This window comes from Nelusetta ayraudi, unplaced genomic scaffold (genome assembly GCF_046127955.1).
Source record: "Nelusetta ayraudi isolate G7.1 ecotype Tasmania unplaced genomic scaffold, CSIRO-AGI_Nayr_v1 ptg000042l, whole genome shotgun sequence".
In the NCBI taxonomy this organism is placed as follows: Eukaryota; Metazoa; Chordata; class Actinopteri; order Tetraodontiformes; family Monacanthidae; genus Nelusetta; species Nelusetta ayraudi.
This window is the reverse complement of record NW_027466092.1, coordinates 20,436,977-20,455,416: the sequence shown is the minus strand read 5'-3', so window position 1 is coordinate 20,455,416 and position 18,440 is coordinate 20,436,977.

Here is an 18,440-nt window from a genome sequence, read left to right as displayed (position 1 = left end):
TATCTGTTAAAGCCCAGCAGTCGATCGGCCAGTTCAAACAATGAAGTGGAGAGTGGGACCTCTCCCCGAAAAAACAACCACATACCAGCAGCGTGTCTGTGGAAAAACACTTGAATTAATATTTAATGACGTATAGGTAAAGTTTCTGATATAGCTGCGACAAAATGGAGCCGGCTTGGTTTCAGCAGTAACCGGTCACGTTAAAGCGCTGCACATATTGGTTACTGGTGTCCGATGTTTCTCCCATCTGTCAACTGGCTACTTTGAGGTGCCGTACAAAAAAATACACTAATCCCCGACTGTTAGATGCTAATCCCTGTTTATCCACTGACGCACGTGGGTGGTGTCTGCGGTCGCACTGCTGCAGGACATGGTGGAGAGTGCTTTGGCTCATACTGTATTGAAACCATTTAAACTGTTCAGGGAGCAAATCATCTGCATTACAACATGTCCAGCGGGAAGCTTTTCTGCCGCTAATGATGGTGCCGCGCCTCTCTGCTCAAAACCGTTAGCATTGTGCGAACGGAGCTTTTGTTTTTCGCAGAATACAAATAAACGCTATCCGTTTACACGTGTGCGTGCAGGTAAAGGATGCTGCCAGTCGCGTTTCTCTGGGCCCCATTAGTCATAAACAACGTACAGCTTCTTCTCCCTGCCTGTCAGTGGCTAGACAGCAATATGAATTGGATTAATGTCGGGGTGGGAGGGGTAGGGGGGGGGGTACGACTGCAGCATCCTCACTCCCTCATTCTCCAGCAACTACTTTCACAACAAATGAATCATGCGAATGACACCACTAGGACATGTCTGCGTCCGCTGGCAGCCGACCACGCGGGTGGCGCTCCCAGAGCAATCGCTCTTCTTCCGCACGCTGCCTTAACTCCCCCTCTAATCCATCATTGCCTGCTTCCATTTCCACCTCACATCTGCAGAGGTCGGCACTCTTGACCATGAGGGAAATGGATTGAAACAGTCACTCGTTTGCTTTTTCCAGATCCACACATGGCTGAATTGTGATTTTTCTTTTTTCCTTTTGTTTAAGTCGCTGCACCAACCAAGAGGGGAGTCATCGAGGGCCTTCAAGTTTGGAAGCTCTTAACACTGACTGCAAAACAAAGCATCATGGCGACTGGCACCACATATAAAGTTTTCCATGCTCTTTTTTTAGTCACACCTCTCATGTCTCCCAGATGAGACAGCTAGATGAGGCGTCCCCCTGCGAGCTCCTCTCATCAGCAGCTAAATTTAAATTGATGTTGGGGAGCAGCAGGAGCGAGACCTCAACTTATCTCAAAAGGCAAATCTTTGACGTGTGCTGGATTAAAAAATATATATATAAAAAATAAAAAAATAACACCAAACCCGCTCCTGAGGATTCACCAAGGTTGGTTGGTTTATTTAAAAAAAGAAGAAAAAAAAGTATTATAATTACAAGGCTATTTCTGTGGGGTTTGAAGGACGTGGCCCTGAGATACATTCTCAAGGGGTTGCAACACTGCAGCTGATAGACTCCGGGGGTAACACCGAGGGGAACAGAAGGGCAAGGAAGTCAGAACTTGCTGTATTTGCAGTAAAAAGGAAAAAAAAAAAAAAAAAAGCAATAAAAAGCATGTCCAGACCCAAGGGGACCAGGAGGTGTGCAGGCTGAGGGGGGATTAAATGTCCCTGCACTCCATTAATTCAAGTATCCGCAGCAAGAAAACAAATAAAATAAGATCAAGCGTGTAAGCAGCGATATACTCCATGAGTATGCATCCTTCCTTTTATTTCAGCCCTGAGCTGTCATAAGCAGAGGCACAGCAGTGCCTTTGGGGGCACTGAATTACTACTGCAGTGCGGTGGCAGTGCATTCAGCAAATTTATGGCCCTACTATCACCGGCTGACTGCTACAAGACACGTGACGCTGTATTCAGGGGGAGCACCAACACACAGCGTTGCTGTGTTTGATTATATTGGCCTGAGCTGCTGCTGCTGCTGCTGCTGCTGCTGCTGCTGCTGCTGCTGCTGCTGCTGCACTTGACACTGTGCCCACACTTGTATACAAGCCAGGGGAACAACTGCAGCAGGGAGCATTTAGAGGAGCCATCATTTGTCATATTTAATGGCCTACATGTTTTGTGAGGTTTTCTTTCGAGTGTATTTTTAGGCACCACACCAACTCAGTGATATGATCTGTTTAATGGCTTCTCAATAGTAACTGAATTATCTCCATTCTCCCAGCATTCCTGTTTATTATTCATGGCAGTTGGGCCAGAGCGCTGTAAATGCAGCATAAGGTGCGTCGTGTTGGGTATTTATCAGCTCCGTTGCTGCCATCTGCTGGTCGGAAAGAGGAAGTACAGTGACAATTTCTGAAAACGTTCCCTCCCATACCTCCAATGTCCGTTAAAACCTCTGCTGCACTCAGGGAGCGGGATAAATATATTAAGTACAAAGGGACATTTTGCTCTCATTATTTATTACCCGCACCGCCGCCAGCCCCCCACCATTTGCCCCCGCCCCCTCTAAAAAAATAAAATAAATAAAATAAAATAAAATAAAACAAAACAAAATAAAATAAATGTTAATATAGTCAATCAAATTGGTGAAAGTAAAAATATATTTTTAAATGGTTTTTAGAAAACACTGACACAGACCGAGCTGCACTCGACTGTCCTGTCCACACGTGTGTAAACATAATGGCTCGTTGTGCTTCGTCACAGGCATTGCAGTCCTTGCAATTTCTCCCTTCCTGCGAGCCGGCGTCATCCCTGTCGGCACAACATGCGCCCTTTCTAGACAACACCTGCTACAGTGAGCCTGCTGTCTTCCTGTACAGTGCTCTAATATCCGGAGGGTGAGATTGCCACCTGGCAGGGTTAGACCAGGAAGGGCGGCATGAGAGAAGGTTGTTCTGGAAAATGCCAAAAGGTAATATCATCTGGGTTAAGAAAAAGGGGGGGGGGGGGGAGGACGAGAAAAGGGCAAATATAAACAGGAATGTCAAGCCAATTACAGCTCAAAACACACAGATTAAAGCAAAGTTTGGACTCCTTTATGGTTATTTGCATATTTATGATAGTGAACATAAGGGAAAGCACCATTTCACCCACCCATTCAAAGCTGTAATATGCTTTTGATGAATATGCAGCCACCTCAGACAGAGAGAAAGCTAATAAAAAAAAAACTACCACTACTCCTTCTGCTGGATCTAGTGCACATCACTGCAGCAATAGATAGATAGATAGATAGATAGATAGATAGATAGATAGATAGATAGATAGATAGATAGGTGTGCTTGCGTGAGCTCAGACACAGGAAATAGGATACCACTGGCGCTACCTGCATTCTCCACATCTACTACAATGAAATCAACTTCCTATGCTGGATTCTTTTATTTTATTCATGAAAGCAGGAAAGCAGCTATTTTGGTGGCTTCTTGTTTTGTTTCCCCCTGCAAGAAGAAAAAAGTCTTGTCTGCAGATGGCATTTAGTCCCCACTGTGACACTCATGACTGTTTAATAGCAATACTTACATCACACCCAAACACGGTCTGACAACCTTATCAAAGCAGAAGAAACTGATGGCCACAGAGTCCCTGAGTTTTGAGATATGACTTAAAGAAAATGCATTCGAGGATTCTCAGCAACATGTACAGTGAAGAGTTCACAATGGAAAAAGCCTGGAAGTTTGACTTTTTTAAAGCAACGCCAGCCAACATTATACTAAGACCAAACTTTTAAAGTGAACAGGACTTTTTCTTGCCTCAAATTCTTACTGTTGTTAAAGGTGACCTGAAGGCATCACCAAAGGAAAGCCACTGCATTTCCCGTTTCACTGGCTGATATGGCTTAATGTTCTTGCGATGAGGAAACAAGAAATGTCGCCATAAATCCTCTCTTTCTAGGTTATAGTGCCAAGGAGTGATCAATGCGGTAAAATTAATTTACCATACATGTCGATTGCAACTCATGGTGCAACACTACAGAAAAATCATAAATTCTCTCCATAAGGTCAAAGGAGGGCTGATCAATAGCGCAGTAATACGTTTCAAACAGCTCTCACATCCTGAGCAGTCTTTGGATAGAGCGTCTTCTGCACTCTGGTCAAAGCACTAAATCAAAAGATGCTTTTAGGGGCTGTTGTGTGTAAGCTTTACGTCTTACTTTGGTGGAATCAGGTTTCATCTCCACAGCCACAAACTTGAAAAATGTTGCCATTTGGTTTCTAATATCAACTTTCCACTGTTAGTGCATCTTAAGTTTATTTTCTTCTTGTTTGTTTGTCTTACTTTTGAAGTTATGTCCTAATTAACATAGTAAATATGTTCACCTTATGCAAACAAGGGGAAAAAAGTATATATTGCTGAGCATTTATTATTTAGAAAAAAAGGGGGGGGGGGCCAGGATCAGTGTTCATGCCACTGACAATAAGCTTATGATTCCTATCGTACCGAGGAGAGGCACATCTTCGCTTTATTAGAACGTAAATCCAGAAAGGGTGGGGGTGGGGGGGGGGGGGTTGTTCTACCTTTGGTGTTTGGGGAGGCCCAAGAGATGATGCGCCGCACCAGGCAGCAGTTGAGCAGCACTTTCTTGGAGAAGCCGTAGTCCCTGCGGAAATGCTGCAGGTCCTCCCTCCACTGCGTTCTCTTGGGCGGCGTACACATGGCTGGAAGTTCTCTTCTAGCGCAAAACATCAGAGCAGGACATCAACCACAAAAAGAAGTTGAGAGATGCTTCTCACGGAGCAGGGAATTTGTGGAATACGCGATTTCCGAGCCCTGAAGTTTTTTCCACTGAGAAAAAAGTGAACGCCACTGCAAGTTTTATGTAGCCACCGAGAACAAAAGCTAATTTTGGCTGCCAGTTGCCTGCAGCTATGCATGGTCATTATGAAATGCAAGACATTTCAGAGTGCCCTTTTTTTTTTATGTGGCCTGAGCTTTTCCTCTCCCTGCAGCTATTTTAGGACAAGTGAAGCAGTGCAGTCTAGCATCAGCATCTGATTAAGATTATCCAGACCATCTGCAGACTGTCATCCAAACAAGAGAAACTTCAAAATGCCGCTAAACAAAAGACAACAGTAGCCTGAATTATTCAGGAGCACAATTACATGAGCAGTTTTAAGACATTTACAACATTGCACATTCGTTGTGACAGAAGGATGCTGGCTAGATTCTCAACATCACAACATCATATTCCAATACGCAAGAAGCCGAGGTCCTAATTTGTTATTGTTCATCCTTTGGAGCATCATCTTACCTTGCAGGCTAAAGCTGGATGTGCACAGTCCCTCCTTTTCCCTCAGTCTGGGAGTGATCCTCAGGTTTCACGCCAGCACTCTACCAGTTCTGAGCTGATCAACAGAGTGTGAAAGGGGGAGGGAGGGAGGGAGGCAGGGAAGAAGGGAGGGAGGAAGAGGACGGAGAGAGCGACGCAGCAAGAGAGGGGAGTTTCTGTCCGACTCTGTGGCTTTTAGTTTAACCCGAGAGGGACAACCACGTGTGTGTAGTGTGCTGTGTGTAGGGCAAAAGAAAGTCAAAGACGCCCTCGGCCTGCAATCACCAAGGAAAACCTCTGATTATACTTTCTTAATCTACAACTGGAAAAAAGTTGCTGTTCCCCAAGAAATGCTAAAATTACCAGCCAACAAGTTCCAAGATCACACCTATAATACATACTACAAAATAAGAGTTAAATTGAAAAAAAAAAAAAAACTGGCTTGGTTTAATCATTTTTTTTCATTTGTTTATTATTTGGACATATATTTTTGGAAAACATTTTAAATTTTTTCCAAAAATGGAAGCGTCTGCTTGAACAGGTTTTCAGGAATGTTTGAAAACCAGTGACATCTAGTGGTGAAGGTCATGCTTTCAAATAAACTGAAATATTTGACATCGCTTCACTTGATAGCCCATTCTAACTGGCAGATTATCTGTCACCTACCAAAATACGACTTATCACACTCATCACAATGTGGTTTTTCATGGATGGCATCCTACATTTTACAAACACAACATGGGTTAATTCTCAGTACAAGACTCCTAGAACCTTGAAGCACCACACACTGACAACTTAAGCCCAACCCATAAAGTTAGGCCAGATGTATAAAAGGGCTGGCCTATCGATCCAACTTGCCAGGTGATGAGTTTTAAAAGCTGCTCTTAGCTCTTTAGAGTAATATGATGCTTGCCGCAGCAGCCATTACTACATCACACCCTGCATTTATCACTACAGACTCCCAGAATATGTGGGCAGCGGTTGTCGGCAGTGGTCTCTTGTTTACGCCCCGATGTACAGTAGGTGCCCATGCACATTGGCGCCCATCACATGCAAATGGTTTGTCACCGGTCATCGCCCAAAATGGGCTTCAAGTCCACATTTAGATGCGCATAACATTAAGCGTCGCCTGGTGATGGATGGGGACGCTTAAGGCGAGGCGGCACAGCTGAATCTAATTGCCTCCCATGAGGTGAGGAAAGCATATTCTGTATGTGGAGAGATATGGAGCACCCCCCCCCCCCCCCAGCTCCCAGTAGGCCCCTGTCACTCGCAGCCCAGTGAGGAGAGCTATCAGAGTGGCTGGCTACAGCGTGCTAGGCGCCGCCATGTGGATCCTGTTGCGACACATTGGCGTCAGGTGAGTCCAAGTCCCGAGGGAGGGTGGGAGGTTGAGAGCTCCGTCCCCAGTTGGCTGAATTATTCATCTCCAAGATGAGTCGCAGGGAGTTTGAGAAGCTGGGTGGACGTCACCCACAGACGGAGAAATTTTGGTGGCTTTGGTGTTACTGTGTGTTACTGCAAAGCAACAAGTTTTCATATCATTTTGTATAACCACTTGTATATACTCAGGGTTGCTGGAGTATATACAAGCTGTCTGGGAAGAGAACAGGTGTTACATCCTGCAGAAGTGGACACTTCATCGCCTGGCAGCAAATACAGTTGAACTAATATTCACACTGTCTCATACAGACAATTTAAAGTTCCCGATTCACCTCACATGCAGGTCTTTAGAATGTGGGAGGAAACCAGAGTATCCGGAGAGAACACACACACACACACACATACACAAGGAAAACATGCAAACTCCACTCAGAATTGCCCAAGGCCCCGCAGGCCGAGCCAGTGGCCACAGCACCAACAAGTCAAGAGCAAGAAGTGTTTCAATATATTGAATTGGATTCAAATGGTGAGGAAGGCACCTGACAGACTTGGCCTAAGTTCTAAAATGTACATACTTTTAAATAGAAAACAGTGTGGCTGCCCACAGGGAAGGGCTCCTAAATTTCTAGTCAACCAGAAGGGCCAACCAGAGCTCAGATGGCCAAATGTTTCACTGATTATCCCAGGTTAGCTTTAGCTTTTGATTATGCAAGCAACAATGTCATCGGTGTGAATAAAGTAACACAACATGAAAAACACAAGGGTGTAGTTGTGCTCAAATTAAGTTGTATTTACATGCAATTATGCTGTAAGATCACAGCTTAAATAAACCGGCAAGCACAACACTGCTGTTCACCGGTGACACTGTCTAAAACTGAACCATGTGTTGAACCTTGTTTCTTAGTGTTGCAGGAGATTTAAGACAAAAATGCTTTAGGAACAATAATAATAACACTGCAACTGTATGAACAGATACTAGATGCACATTTAAGAGCAAAAGGCTGATTTTGAAAGGAGCCCCAGCGCCTCCATAAAGCCAGCAAGGATAATGCAACAGCCCATTAGAGAGACCATTACCAACAGAGCGAAGGCTGTTGCTGCACAACTTCACATCATCTGGTTACTTGTTTATCTATTCATTTTGCATATACGCTTCTCTGAATCTGAAAAGACGAAGCCTGCAATCGTCTTTCCCTGCTCAAGTGTGACGTTTGTACTGTGCAGCACTCTGATGCAGCAGCTGTGAGGAGCCCCGTGTGTCTTACGCTAAATAAAAAGATACATACAAGCCTTGAATAAGAAGAGCTACAGCACATTAGAAATAATTGAATGTTTGAAATACACATCTCCCAGCTCAGTCAGTTTAAACCTTTGAGATATTTGTTAGTATTGCTGCTTCACCAGCTCCATCAGTTCTGCTCCATTTCAGCGTCACGGTGGTCAGCGCACCCCCAGTTGAGCATTTGCAGGTCAGCTGGTGCTCACAGCTGTGCCACACTAGTGATGCATTGGGCATAGCACATAGGCTGGACACACACATAAACACACACTCATTTCCTCACCTTCCGCAGGGGCTGCTGGCTAAAACTGGCCGAATGCATGAGAGGAAATGACCCTGTGGACCAAAAAGACTGCAGTGCAGCACGCACGGATAAGAAATATCGGCTCGTAATCTTCGAGTATCAGGATACCACGGATCCGTTTCCGCCTTTTTCATTTGGGAACATGAGCGCTTGGCGGTGGAGACTTAGCGGAATCCGCGGTTGATATTCTTTACTTGTGAATGGACCTGAAATCAATGTGATCACCTCTTGACTCGTGGCTGGATGGTAATATGAGAGCAGAGGGGAAGCACTAGCTCAGGTGTCTGTAAAATCCTGAAATTCAAAGTACAAGGAGAAGACACTTCCATCACACTGCGGTCTGCTGCCTCGCGCTGTCGCAGTGCATCTGGTTCACAGAAAATTCAAGCAGCAGCTCAACCTATGGCATGGTCGTCTAATCACCCAATGAAAAGTTGAACGTTAACATAGCCGATTAAAAATATTGAACACAATCATATCAGAAAAGAGAGCTTGCAATGAGTTTTCCAATTTGACTGAGTCTCAGTGTCTTCTTATTGGCAAGGACATCAGGAAGTGAAATCACAGACACATAAATGTTAGAAAAAAATTCTCTGGCTTTGCTCCATTGTACGGCCAATTACCAATAACATTACTGCTGAGTTGTGTTCATTGCACCGCTGTGCTTATACGGAACAACTCAGTAAAAAACAATAACAAGTAATAAGTGCAGATAAAAGAAAGGCTCGGTCAGCGCTTTCAAAGCAACCAGACAGAAAAGCCTCCTGGGAGATTTGGGATATTAAAAAATGGACTATTCACTTGGTAATGACGAAGACAATGTGCAGCAACAATTTAACTCAATACACACACTTCCAGTGTCTCTGTGGATGTGTGTGTTCCTCTCTTGAGCCAATGTGCTGGAATTGGAATTACTCAGCCGCAGTGCCTGCTATCTGATGATAACAGTGGCTGCACCGGTCAGCGTGCAGAGCGACTCCACTGGTGACTGTACAAGCACCTGGTGGGACTCGGGGGAGGACGGAGGGGGTGGCTGTGGAGGTGTAGGGGTGTGTGTGTGTGGGGGGTGGGGGGGGTGCACCTCCTGTGTAAGGACGCATGTCAGTGTGGCGGCCGAGCATGCAGGTGAAAAAAGAGGCTGAGCTGTAAGGTCACTCTGCCTTTCTCCAGGGGATGCTCTTATTTTCTGCTTGTCTAAAGAACCTTTTGCTCTGTAAGGAAAAAATCAGTTTAAAAAAAAAAGGATCAACTGCAGCCTGCACCTGTTCTATGTACGACAGCCCAGAGATGGTCTCACCCTGTGAGAATAACAACACAACAACAACATCAATGAAACACTTCTATTTCATTATTCATAATTCTATGTATAACTTACACTGCAACACACTTTCCATTGTATCTATTTAAACTGTTTTGTTTAGAATTCATGCATTTTAATAAGATGTAATTTGTAGCTATTCTTTAGGTCTTTCAACAAACATAATGTTTTTATGAATCGTACGCTGTGAGTAAAACACGTTTTGTCTTGTTGCTTATTGTTTGGTCAGGGAATGACCTCCATAAAACTGCATCTCTGATCCCCTCAAAGTGAATCTAACGCTAACACTTCAACCGACAATCACTTATGGAGGGAAACAGGACAGCAACAGATATGGTGTCCAGAGACGATACAGCCCTTTTATGTGTGTGTGTGTGTGTGTGTGTGTGTGTGTGTGCGTGTGTGTGTGTGTGTGTGTGTGTGTGTGTGTGTGTGTGTGTAGTATTTTTTTCTTTTTTACAGAAAAAACAAAAACACGGTAAACTAGTGAAATCTGAGAGCACTCTCTATTGCGAGGGCTGCACCCTAGATTCTGACCACATGGTGTCACCATTGATCACTGCATGGATGCCACTGCTGCCACCCCACCCGCCCATACTCACGCGCACACACACACACACACACACACACACACACACACACACACACACACACACACACACGACATTCTAAGAGCATCCTCTGTCCAGGACTTAAGCCTCCAATAATTGACCAGCATTGTTTTGCACAAATTCCTGCTACACCCCCAATCTATTTCTGACCACTGACAATCATATGTCTGCATTTTACACGCCATTGTCACCTTCTGACCATGTGACTGACAGATATGTTCAGCATTAGGCAGACTATATTTGTGAGATTATAAGCTCTGGAAGCAGCCCCTTCAGGACACGGACTATTGCAAAGGCTGGAGCCCAGAATAGCATCCAGTGAGATGGAAAAAAGACAGACGGATCCTACAGTTGGCGGATGGCACAGGGCCTGCCTCCACATATGGCCAAGTGTGACGCCATCCACAGCCCTGACACCATTTCATATCAAAGACTCGAGTGAAAAAAACAAAACAAAAAAACATCTGAAAACATTGCTTCTTGTCTCTTAACTCTTTTATAGACTAACTTTAAAATCTAAACTCAGGGCAATGCATTATAGATAATATATATTATATAATTATACTAGAAGCCTAAGTAGCAAGACTTTAAGCTAAGTTCATTTTTTAAGGTTTTTATTTTCATTAAGGCTTCATGTGTACAGGATCCTTCAACATCAAGGCGTATCTATCCTGCTAAAGCATCATTTGAAATACCGTAGCTGATTTCTCTCAGCTCAAACTAAAAATACTTTTAATTGGTGCTTTTAACTTCTTGCAAGAACAGAAAGCAGAGAAATCTGCCACATTCCAAAATAATTAATGTTCAATGCAAAACAGAGATTAAAAAAAAAAACTTGCACCTTTTAAAAGGCAGCATTTGACCACAAGTGTAAATAAAATAATGACTAATAAAGACTTATTTATTTTTTCAAACAATAAATTATTCCACACCTTTATCGTATCCTCCGTCTACTTTTTCTAAATCTGCATGTTCAACATTTATCAATATCTTTAACGACTGCCAATGACTGGCAGAAAGACTTCCGTTAGGATCATTAGGTTCGGTAAAAGCATATAAAGCCTCAAATGAAATCCTAATGAGGCATTGTGGGTTTGTGAGTCTTCAGACTAATGACAGCGGCTTAGACAAAAAAAAAACCCTCATCATTCTCCAAACTCTCATGTAATTCTGCTAGCGTGATGCCTTTTGTTCTATTTTAGAGATGTCTTTTTTTGTTTTTATTTTACACTCCAACAACCAACAAGTTCCTTTTCCTTCCTGTTGGTTCATTTTTGTTTTGCTTTGGGTTTATTGGAGCCACCAGGGAAGACAGTTTATCCTCAGCATAACCTTGGCACAAGCACAGAAAAGACCTAATTGCTTGGCAAGGCCGAGCGTCACCGCCCAGTTGGCGTGCGGTCTTTGGTGCCCATTCCAAGGAATACACAGGCCTGCGGGCAGAAATACAAGACAACTGCTGCACTCAAAAGAGGGATGCTGTGATCCCAATAGATGCAGCCATTCAACAAAGCTGTGACCTCACTTCTCTGCACAAGTCCCAGAATGTCTCCCCCTCTCCATTCATCCACCGTGCTTTTAATGAGCATGGATCCTTTTTCATTTCTTCTTTCCTTCCTTTTTTCCTCTCCTTCTTCTCTGGCCAGAATCCCAAGGCAGATGGTCTGCCCAGGCAGATGCTCCCCACCCGCCCTCTGTGCCTTCCTCTCCAAAAAGGGAAGAACAAAGGGCTGGATCCAAAGTAAACAGAATCTGCTGGAGGGCGACCAATGAAGGAGCAGGGGAGTTTGCAGAACCATTCTGAGTGTGACTGAGGGACTTGACTTCCTGCTGGAGAGGAAGCAGACAGGTAGGTGCCCAAAAAGCCAGAAGGAAAAAAAAATACTTATCCTCAAGATTCTACCATTGTATAATCTCAGGTGTTTGACACGACCTTCTGATGTGCCAGATCAGCGTGTTTAACAAGTCAAAATCAAATTCAAGTCTGTAGGGCAAAGTTTGAGAAATCAGGATCTCATAAAAGTAACTTGGAGAAAGTTTTTGAAAAGTCTGGTTCATTAAGATGTGCAGATCAAACCACACAAAGTCAAACTACTGATCCTGATACCCGTTGACCAAATGTTCTGCTAATAAAGCCACAGTACACTGTCCTGCTTGCTGACAGATCTGGAGCAACTTTGCACCACAACATCTGCACAAAAAAGCACACAGAGCTAGAGGGAGAGCGAGATACATACACAATGTTCATGCGGTCAGTTCTCTTCATGAACAAGCTGAAGGGCAACAATTCACTGCAGACAAAGGAGCACCACGGTTCATTTCATCCCTGCAGAACACAAAAAAGAAATGGGCATATAGACTAAACAGACAGAGGCGTAGAAAATAGCTCACACGCAAAGAGACACATTTTTGATTCTGCACAATAAGCCATTTAAAGTTCACACAGACAGGACGAGTGGCACCGTGATGCAGCTGAATGCGATGACTTTGAAGTGATAAGAATAAAGTTCAGAAGAAACAAAGAAGGCAGACGTCTATTTTTAGGCCAGTTTATCTTCTACTATGCAGATGAGGATTATTTTTAACATCATTAAGTGGAAGGAACCTTTCTTGAAAACAACACAAGAAAAGACATTTCTTTGGACGTTGACATTCAAAATACCAGCATCCGAACCACATGTGTGCGACTAGACGCTGAGGATTTAGAATGGTAAAAGTATGAAAAATCTAATACTTAAGAAAGGAATTTATGAAAATATATCCGTGAATAGGAAGACAATTGAATCAATCAGATGAAGACAGCTCAATGTTTTAACACTAGTGAGGTTAGTCAAGAAACAGACTGTGACCTACTATCCGAATCATTTTCAGAAACAATTTAAGAGCATGAAGGAACATTTATTGGGAAAAAAATATTATTACTGAAAATAAATGAAAATAAATGAGCAGACTAACTCGCTGCCATTCTGCTTTTTTCCTCAATGTCATGTCTTCACGTACATTTACGCACTTATCCTAATTAGCACAACAATGACTAGCCTCCGTGACCTCTTAGCATTCACATCAACACTCACCTCCACCTGGCGCATCAACACTGCTAATATGTCATGGGCTTTCTTGCCTGACAGTTTAATTAGGAAAGTTTTGCACTGTTGGTATAGATGATAATGCCGGGATTGCAGCTTTACATGGACGCAGGCCATTAAACACAAATCAGAACAAATGAAAGAGTCAGCAGCACCGAGCTAATGCCTCACAGTAACAGTTATCGCGAGCGCACTTTAATGCTTTATGCTGTTTGTGGTGTCGTTAAAAAAAAAAAACTCCTGGATGTGTGAGCCAGTCAAGGTTTAATTAGTGACCATAATTCACACTGACACAATTAAGGAGGACATTCGAGCTCACATGGCCCCTCACTCGTTTCCATCCAGTATATTCCAGAGAAAGCACACCGGAAGCTATCCATGGTGCTGATGGCATCTCACATGGAGCAATTTGGGGGGGGGAAAAAAACCCTCCCGGAGAAATGGAAGCAGGGCTTGTTTCATGCACTTCATTCACCTTCTGAAAATCAGTGATATTTCGGCGGCTGAGAGACGGTCGGACGTCTCCGGGAGCCTCTGGCAGCCGTCAAGCGGAGCCGAGGCTCTGATGAGGGAACACTCTGAGGCAACGATGCGAGGAATCACTGCACACAGGAAGAGGTGGCTCATGGGAGGATCGGCTCATGCCTGAGTGGCTGTAGCATTTTTGTGGGCGTTCTGCGCGTTTTAAAGGTTTTCCTGCAGGGCTTGGGGGAGCGCGGTGTTGCACAGTAGCCCACCGGGGGCAATATAGTGGCAGTTAAGAGAGAGGCAATTGTATCATTGGGTTTTTTGTTTTGTTTTTTTCACCATTAAGCTTTCAAAAAGTTTGAAATGAAAAACAAATGTCGTGATTGGGTATGAAAACAAAAGAGAATTCATTCAAATTCAATATTAGTAACCAATTATAAAATCCTGCAGAAATACACTAACCTACACACACTGCTGCAGTATCTGACATGAGCAAATTCAACACATGAGGTTTTAAAGCCAAAGTCTTAAAGCGAGTGATCATTAAATGCAGTCTAGTACACAACTACAGAAGCACTTAAAAGCCTGCTCATTAGACAGCATGAGTTCCCCTCCACTGACAATCACTGCACAGCACTGCGGTAGGTGGGAGGTGCTCATTGGAAATTAAAAAAGATGAGCGAACAAAGTGTTGCTGAAGCGGTGATAAAGTTGGAGAGCGATAACAATGATAGTGATAGTTTAAATCCGCAAAAAGACCTTGAGGGTTTGACTCATGTCCTCAACACAGGCTAATTACAAGACATGCAGGTGGGCAAACAAGCGTGTACCTGAATACTTAAGCTGCTCGCCCGGCTGACAGGAGCCTGGGGGAAGGGGGCACCTGTGCACCTAAACTGAGATCATTATTCTGGATGTTGGCCAAAACACAGAGGAGCATGAGTGGACAGATTTATGCAGCGGAATTCATTACGCTGCCTCCCAGGTAGACACATTCAATCACCTCGAGGGGTCTCCAAGTTTGCTGTTTACTCACACAGTGACACGGGGGTGGGGTTAAGGTGATAATTCCTTTTATTTTTTTTAGGGAAGAAGAAAAGAAAATCTCCGGCAATAAGTGAATAAATACAAATGTGGAATCCTGCAACTGTGGCAGCAGCACAGTTATATTTGTGACATATTAATTCACATATACTAACATATTGAGGGCTTCGTTGTTTAAAAAAAACTCTATAAATATGCTAATATTAATTATAAAAAAATTTTAAAAAAAATTTAAAAAAATAAAAAAAAAAAGCTTTCAAGAGAAGGCAAGAGCGCAAAAACCATTCTGACAAACATAAACGTGCAATGCCCACATGCAGAAAAAGGGAAGCCATGTAAAACTCCCCTGTCGTACTGAACATTCAATTAATGAACAGTACTTTTTAACTACGGAAATAGCACGGTAAATTACGTCACAAGTGATTGATTATTAGCATAGCTAGAGGTGTACTGGTGCCAGTGCTCATTACCATAAAGTTGACTCTTACCGCGAATAAAAATAAACTACCACAAAATGTAAGTCCGAGTTAAAGCTAACCATCATATTTCACTTTGAGCGCCAGCATTCAGCCGTCAGTCTCAAACGGGGAGTTTTGCACGGCGTCTCTCTCTCTCTCTTTGTTTTCACCACTTGCAACGAGCAGGCAGTGAAACGGGAGAAAAATCCGCGCTGTGGCGGTCCTACCGGGAGCCGCGCCGGTCGCATCCACCCGGGCAGAGATGGTCTCGACTCTCCGCGCTTCCATGTTCGCTCAGACTCACTTCCCGAGGTGCCGTGTCCGGTCTCTCACTCTCTCTCGCTCTCTCTCTCTTTCTCGGCTGGTACCAGTTGCTGCCGCCGCTCCGTCAACTCGAGCACAAGTTTCGCAGTGAGAGAGGGCGCGCGCGGCGCACAGGAACGCCGGACGTGCTGGGGGAGTCGGTGGTTGGGGGGGGGGGGGGGGGGGGGGGGCGCGCCCGTGTCGGTGAAGCGTGGCGCGCAATCCCGAGTGTGCGCTTCGGGAAAACGTTATGGGATGTTTTGTTTGCATGAGCGATGCTGGTACATGAAATGAACGGTCTCTTACTCAATGATGGCAAAAATAAGTAATTAGGTAATGATGATATTGGCCGTTTCCAAATATTCTAATATAACCCTTTAAATGGAGGGCACGTGACCTTAAACGCAGAAAAATAAGATGCATGATGATCTAGTGTCATCCACACGTTAGACTAAATAAATGTGGGAGATATCAATCATTTGTAGAATTATTTCACATTATTTGTATTTTCCTTTGACTTGTACTGGGGATGTACATGGTAATCACAGTTTAGATCAATTCATCACCACACCAAAATGTACACACACATGTAACGATATAGTAAGGACAGAATTGTTTCATATCATCCCAACCAGTTCTGTTGAGTACAATATAGTCTTGGTGCAACCACAGACAGGTCCCAGAGGGAGACTCACACAGACGTTGTTCTACACACACTCACCCACAACAGTGAACAGTTAAGGCACATTAAAGACATAAACTCAGGACTGTTGTATCTTTCTTTGTGGTGCGTCAGCTAGTTTCAAGATCACAGAAATGGTTTCAAACATCTGCCCCATATTGGGGGTGGCTAGCCTTTCTAGCCAACAACCCAACAGAGTTTAGCTGTCTCACTGTGAAGGAATAAGTTTAATGAAATAACAGTTTCACGCCTCAGAACGTGAGCCTGTCCAATGAACAGCTTTGATTCCCATTTGAGTGATGGTTTGAACCGCATTTGTATTCATTTACAGTCTATATACATCATATAGAAAAGTGACATAGAAGGCTAAGTGATGCTCTGTGATTCCTGTGGACTTTTAAGTGGATACCATGAATCTAGACACTTTAGTGAGGAGTGAAACACATAATGGAAGGTTTGTTTAAGTGAAGTATTTCTGTACATAATTTGTAACACAACATCAAACCAGATTTCCAATACCCATGCACTAGGATCATCATAGTCACCTGTTCAGAACATTTCCATTCAAAAAAAGTTCCACGATCCTTACAGTTTTCATTTTATGGCCCTTTAAAGTCAGAGTATACCTCTAGATCCCCCTGGGAACACACAGAATCAACCTAGAATCACTACAAAACTAAAATGGGCCTATCAGCCACAAGGAAGGTCGTAGTGACATGGGCCAAAAACCCATGTGTACTTTTTTCTTTTTCTTTTTTTTAACGTCACTTAAACTGGAAGTGCGCTAGTTGCATAGTAAGTGTTTACAAAAATCATCATTTAACACACTAAACATGTTCTAAATATCATCAAATTTGACACAGTGCACAATGTCTCAAACTGGCCAGAACTGCATACTGCTGCATCCAAGCTGACGGCTGATACAGATGTTCTAAATGATTCAAAATTCACAGTCATATTTTCACCTCAGCTCTTCCCTAATTGTAAATTTGAGCGAAAAAAATAAGTCAAAGGAAACCCGTTCACAGTAACATCAACTCACGTTCACATCGAGGCCTCTAAACATCCTCTTCTCGTGCCCACAGAAGACTTAATGCAACTCGATGGGACACCCCTCAATTTCTGTGATTGCGTGCCCGAGAGAAGAGGAGCTCTGTCTGCAGCTGTCACCGTGAACGATGACTGATATGCCTTTTTGAGGAGGCTATAAATAACAGTGCACCTGGACAGAGAGATGAAGCCAGAATGGGCTGTGACACGCGCTGGCGCAGGTAGATGGATGGCGATGGGGGCATTAATGAGAGCACACAGGCCTGCCAACACATCCGGGTTAGAGCAGTGCAGATGGCTTGATGTCATCATTATGTGGCAGCCAGGGTACATGTGGATCTAACTTTGCTAAAAAGACTGGAAGATGTGTTCAGGTTGAGAATGGACCTCATTTGTACCCAGAAATTCGAGTCTCTATTGTCACTTTTTAGCTTATTGGCTGCTGTTCAAAATTGAATATATTTAGGTTTCAATACTGGAAACAGTCAAAGATAATGGAGAAAGAAGGAGCATCCCATGCAGTAACACATGAGACACCCTCATTTCAAATCCTTCATGAGAAAATCAATTAACACAAGCAATAGAAACAATGGGAGTTTCTGACATGTTCTGCTTTCAACATGGAGGTTTAAGATAATTAAGACCACATCTTGTGTTATTCACCAGTGGCTTACACCCAATGCTGCCTGATTAAACAGGCATTGTTAGTGCAGCCATCGATTATTGTGGCCAAATACTTCCAGACAGAGTAATTACTTCTTAGATTGCTTACAACTTGAATGAAAAGACCTGCGCTGCCTTCTCTTCTTGTTTGTTGGGCAAACACCTCACACCTGCACCAAGCTTCAGACAGGATGTGGGTGAGTCATTGTAATAAAAATAAAAGCATAAAGGCTTGTTTTTTTTTTTGTTTTTTTTTTAAAAAAGAAGCAATTATGGCATTAAAGCATTTGTGATGTTTGAAGGACAGCTGGTAATGTTTTGCTCAGCACTTGTCAAGAATTCTCTGACTCGCATACAAACATTTGCCCTGACCTTTGTCTAATATACACAGACACACGAGCTGCATACTGATGGCCTCATTTGCAAGTGTTTAACTCGAAGTCCAAACATGAATCCAAAATTATTGCTGCAGTTTTTTTTGTCTGTTTCCGCCATCGAGACAAATCAGTTAATTAATGCTTTATGCTA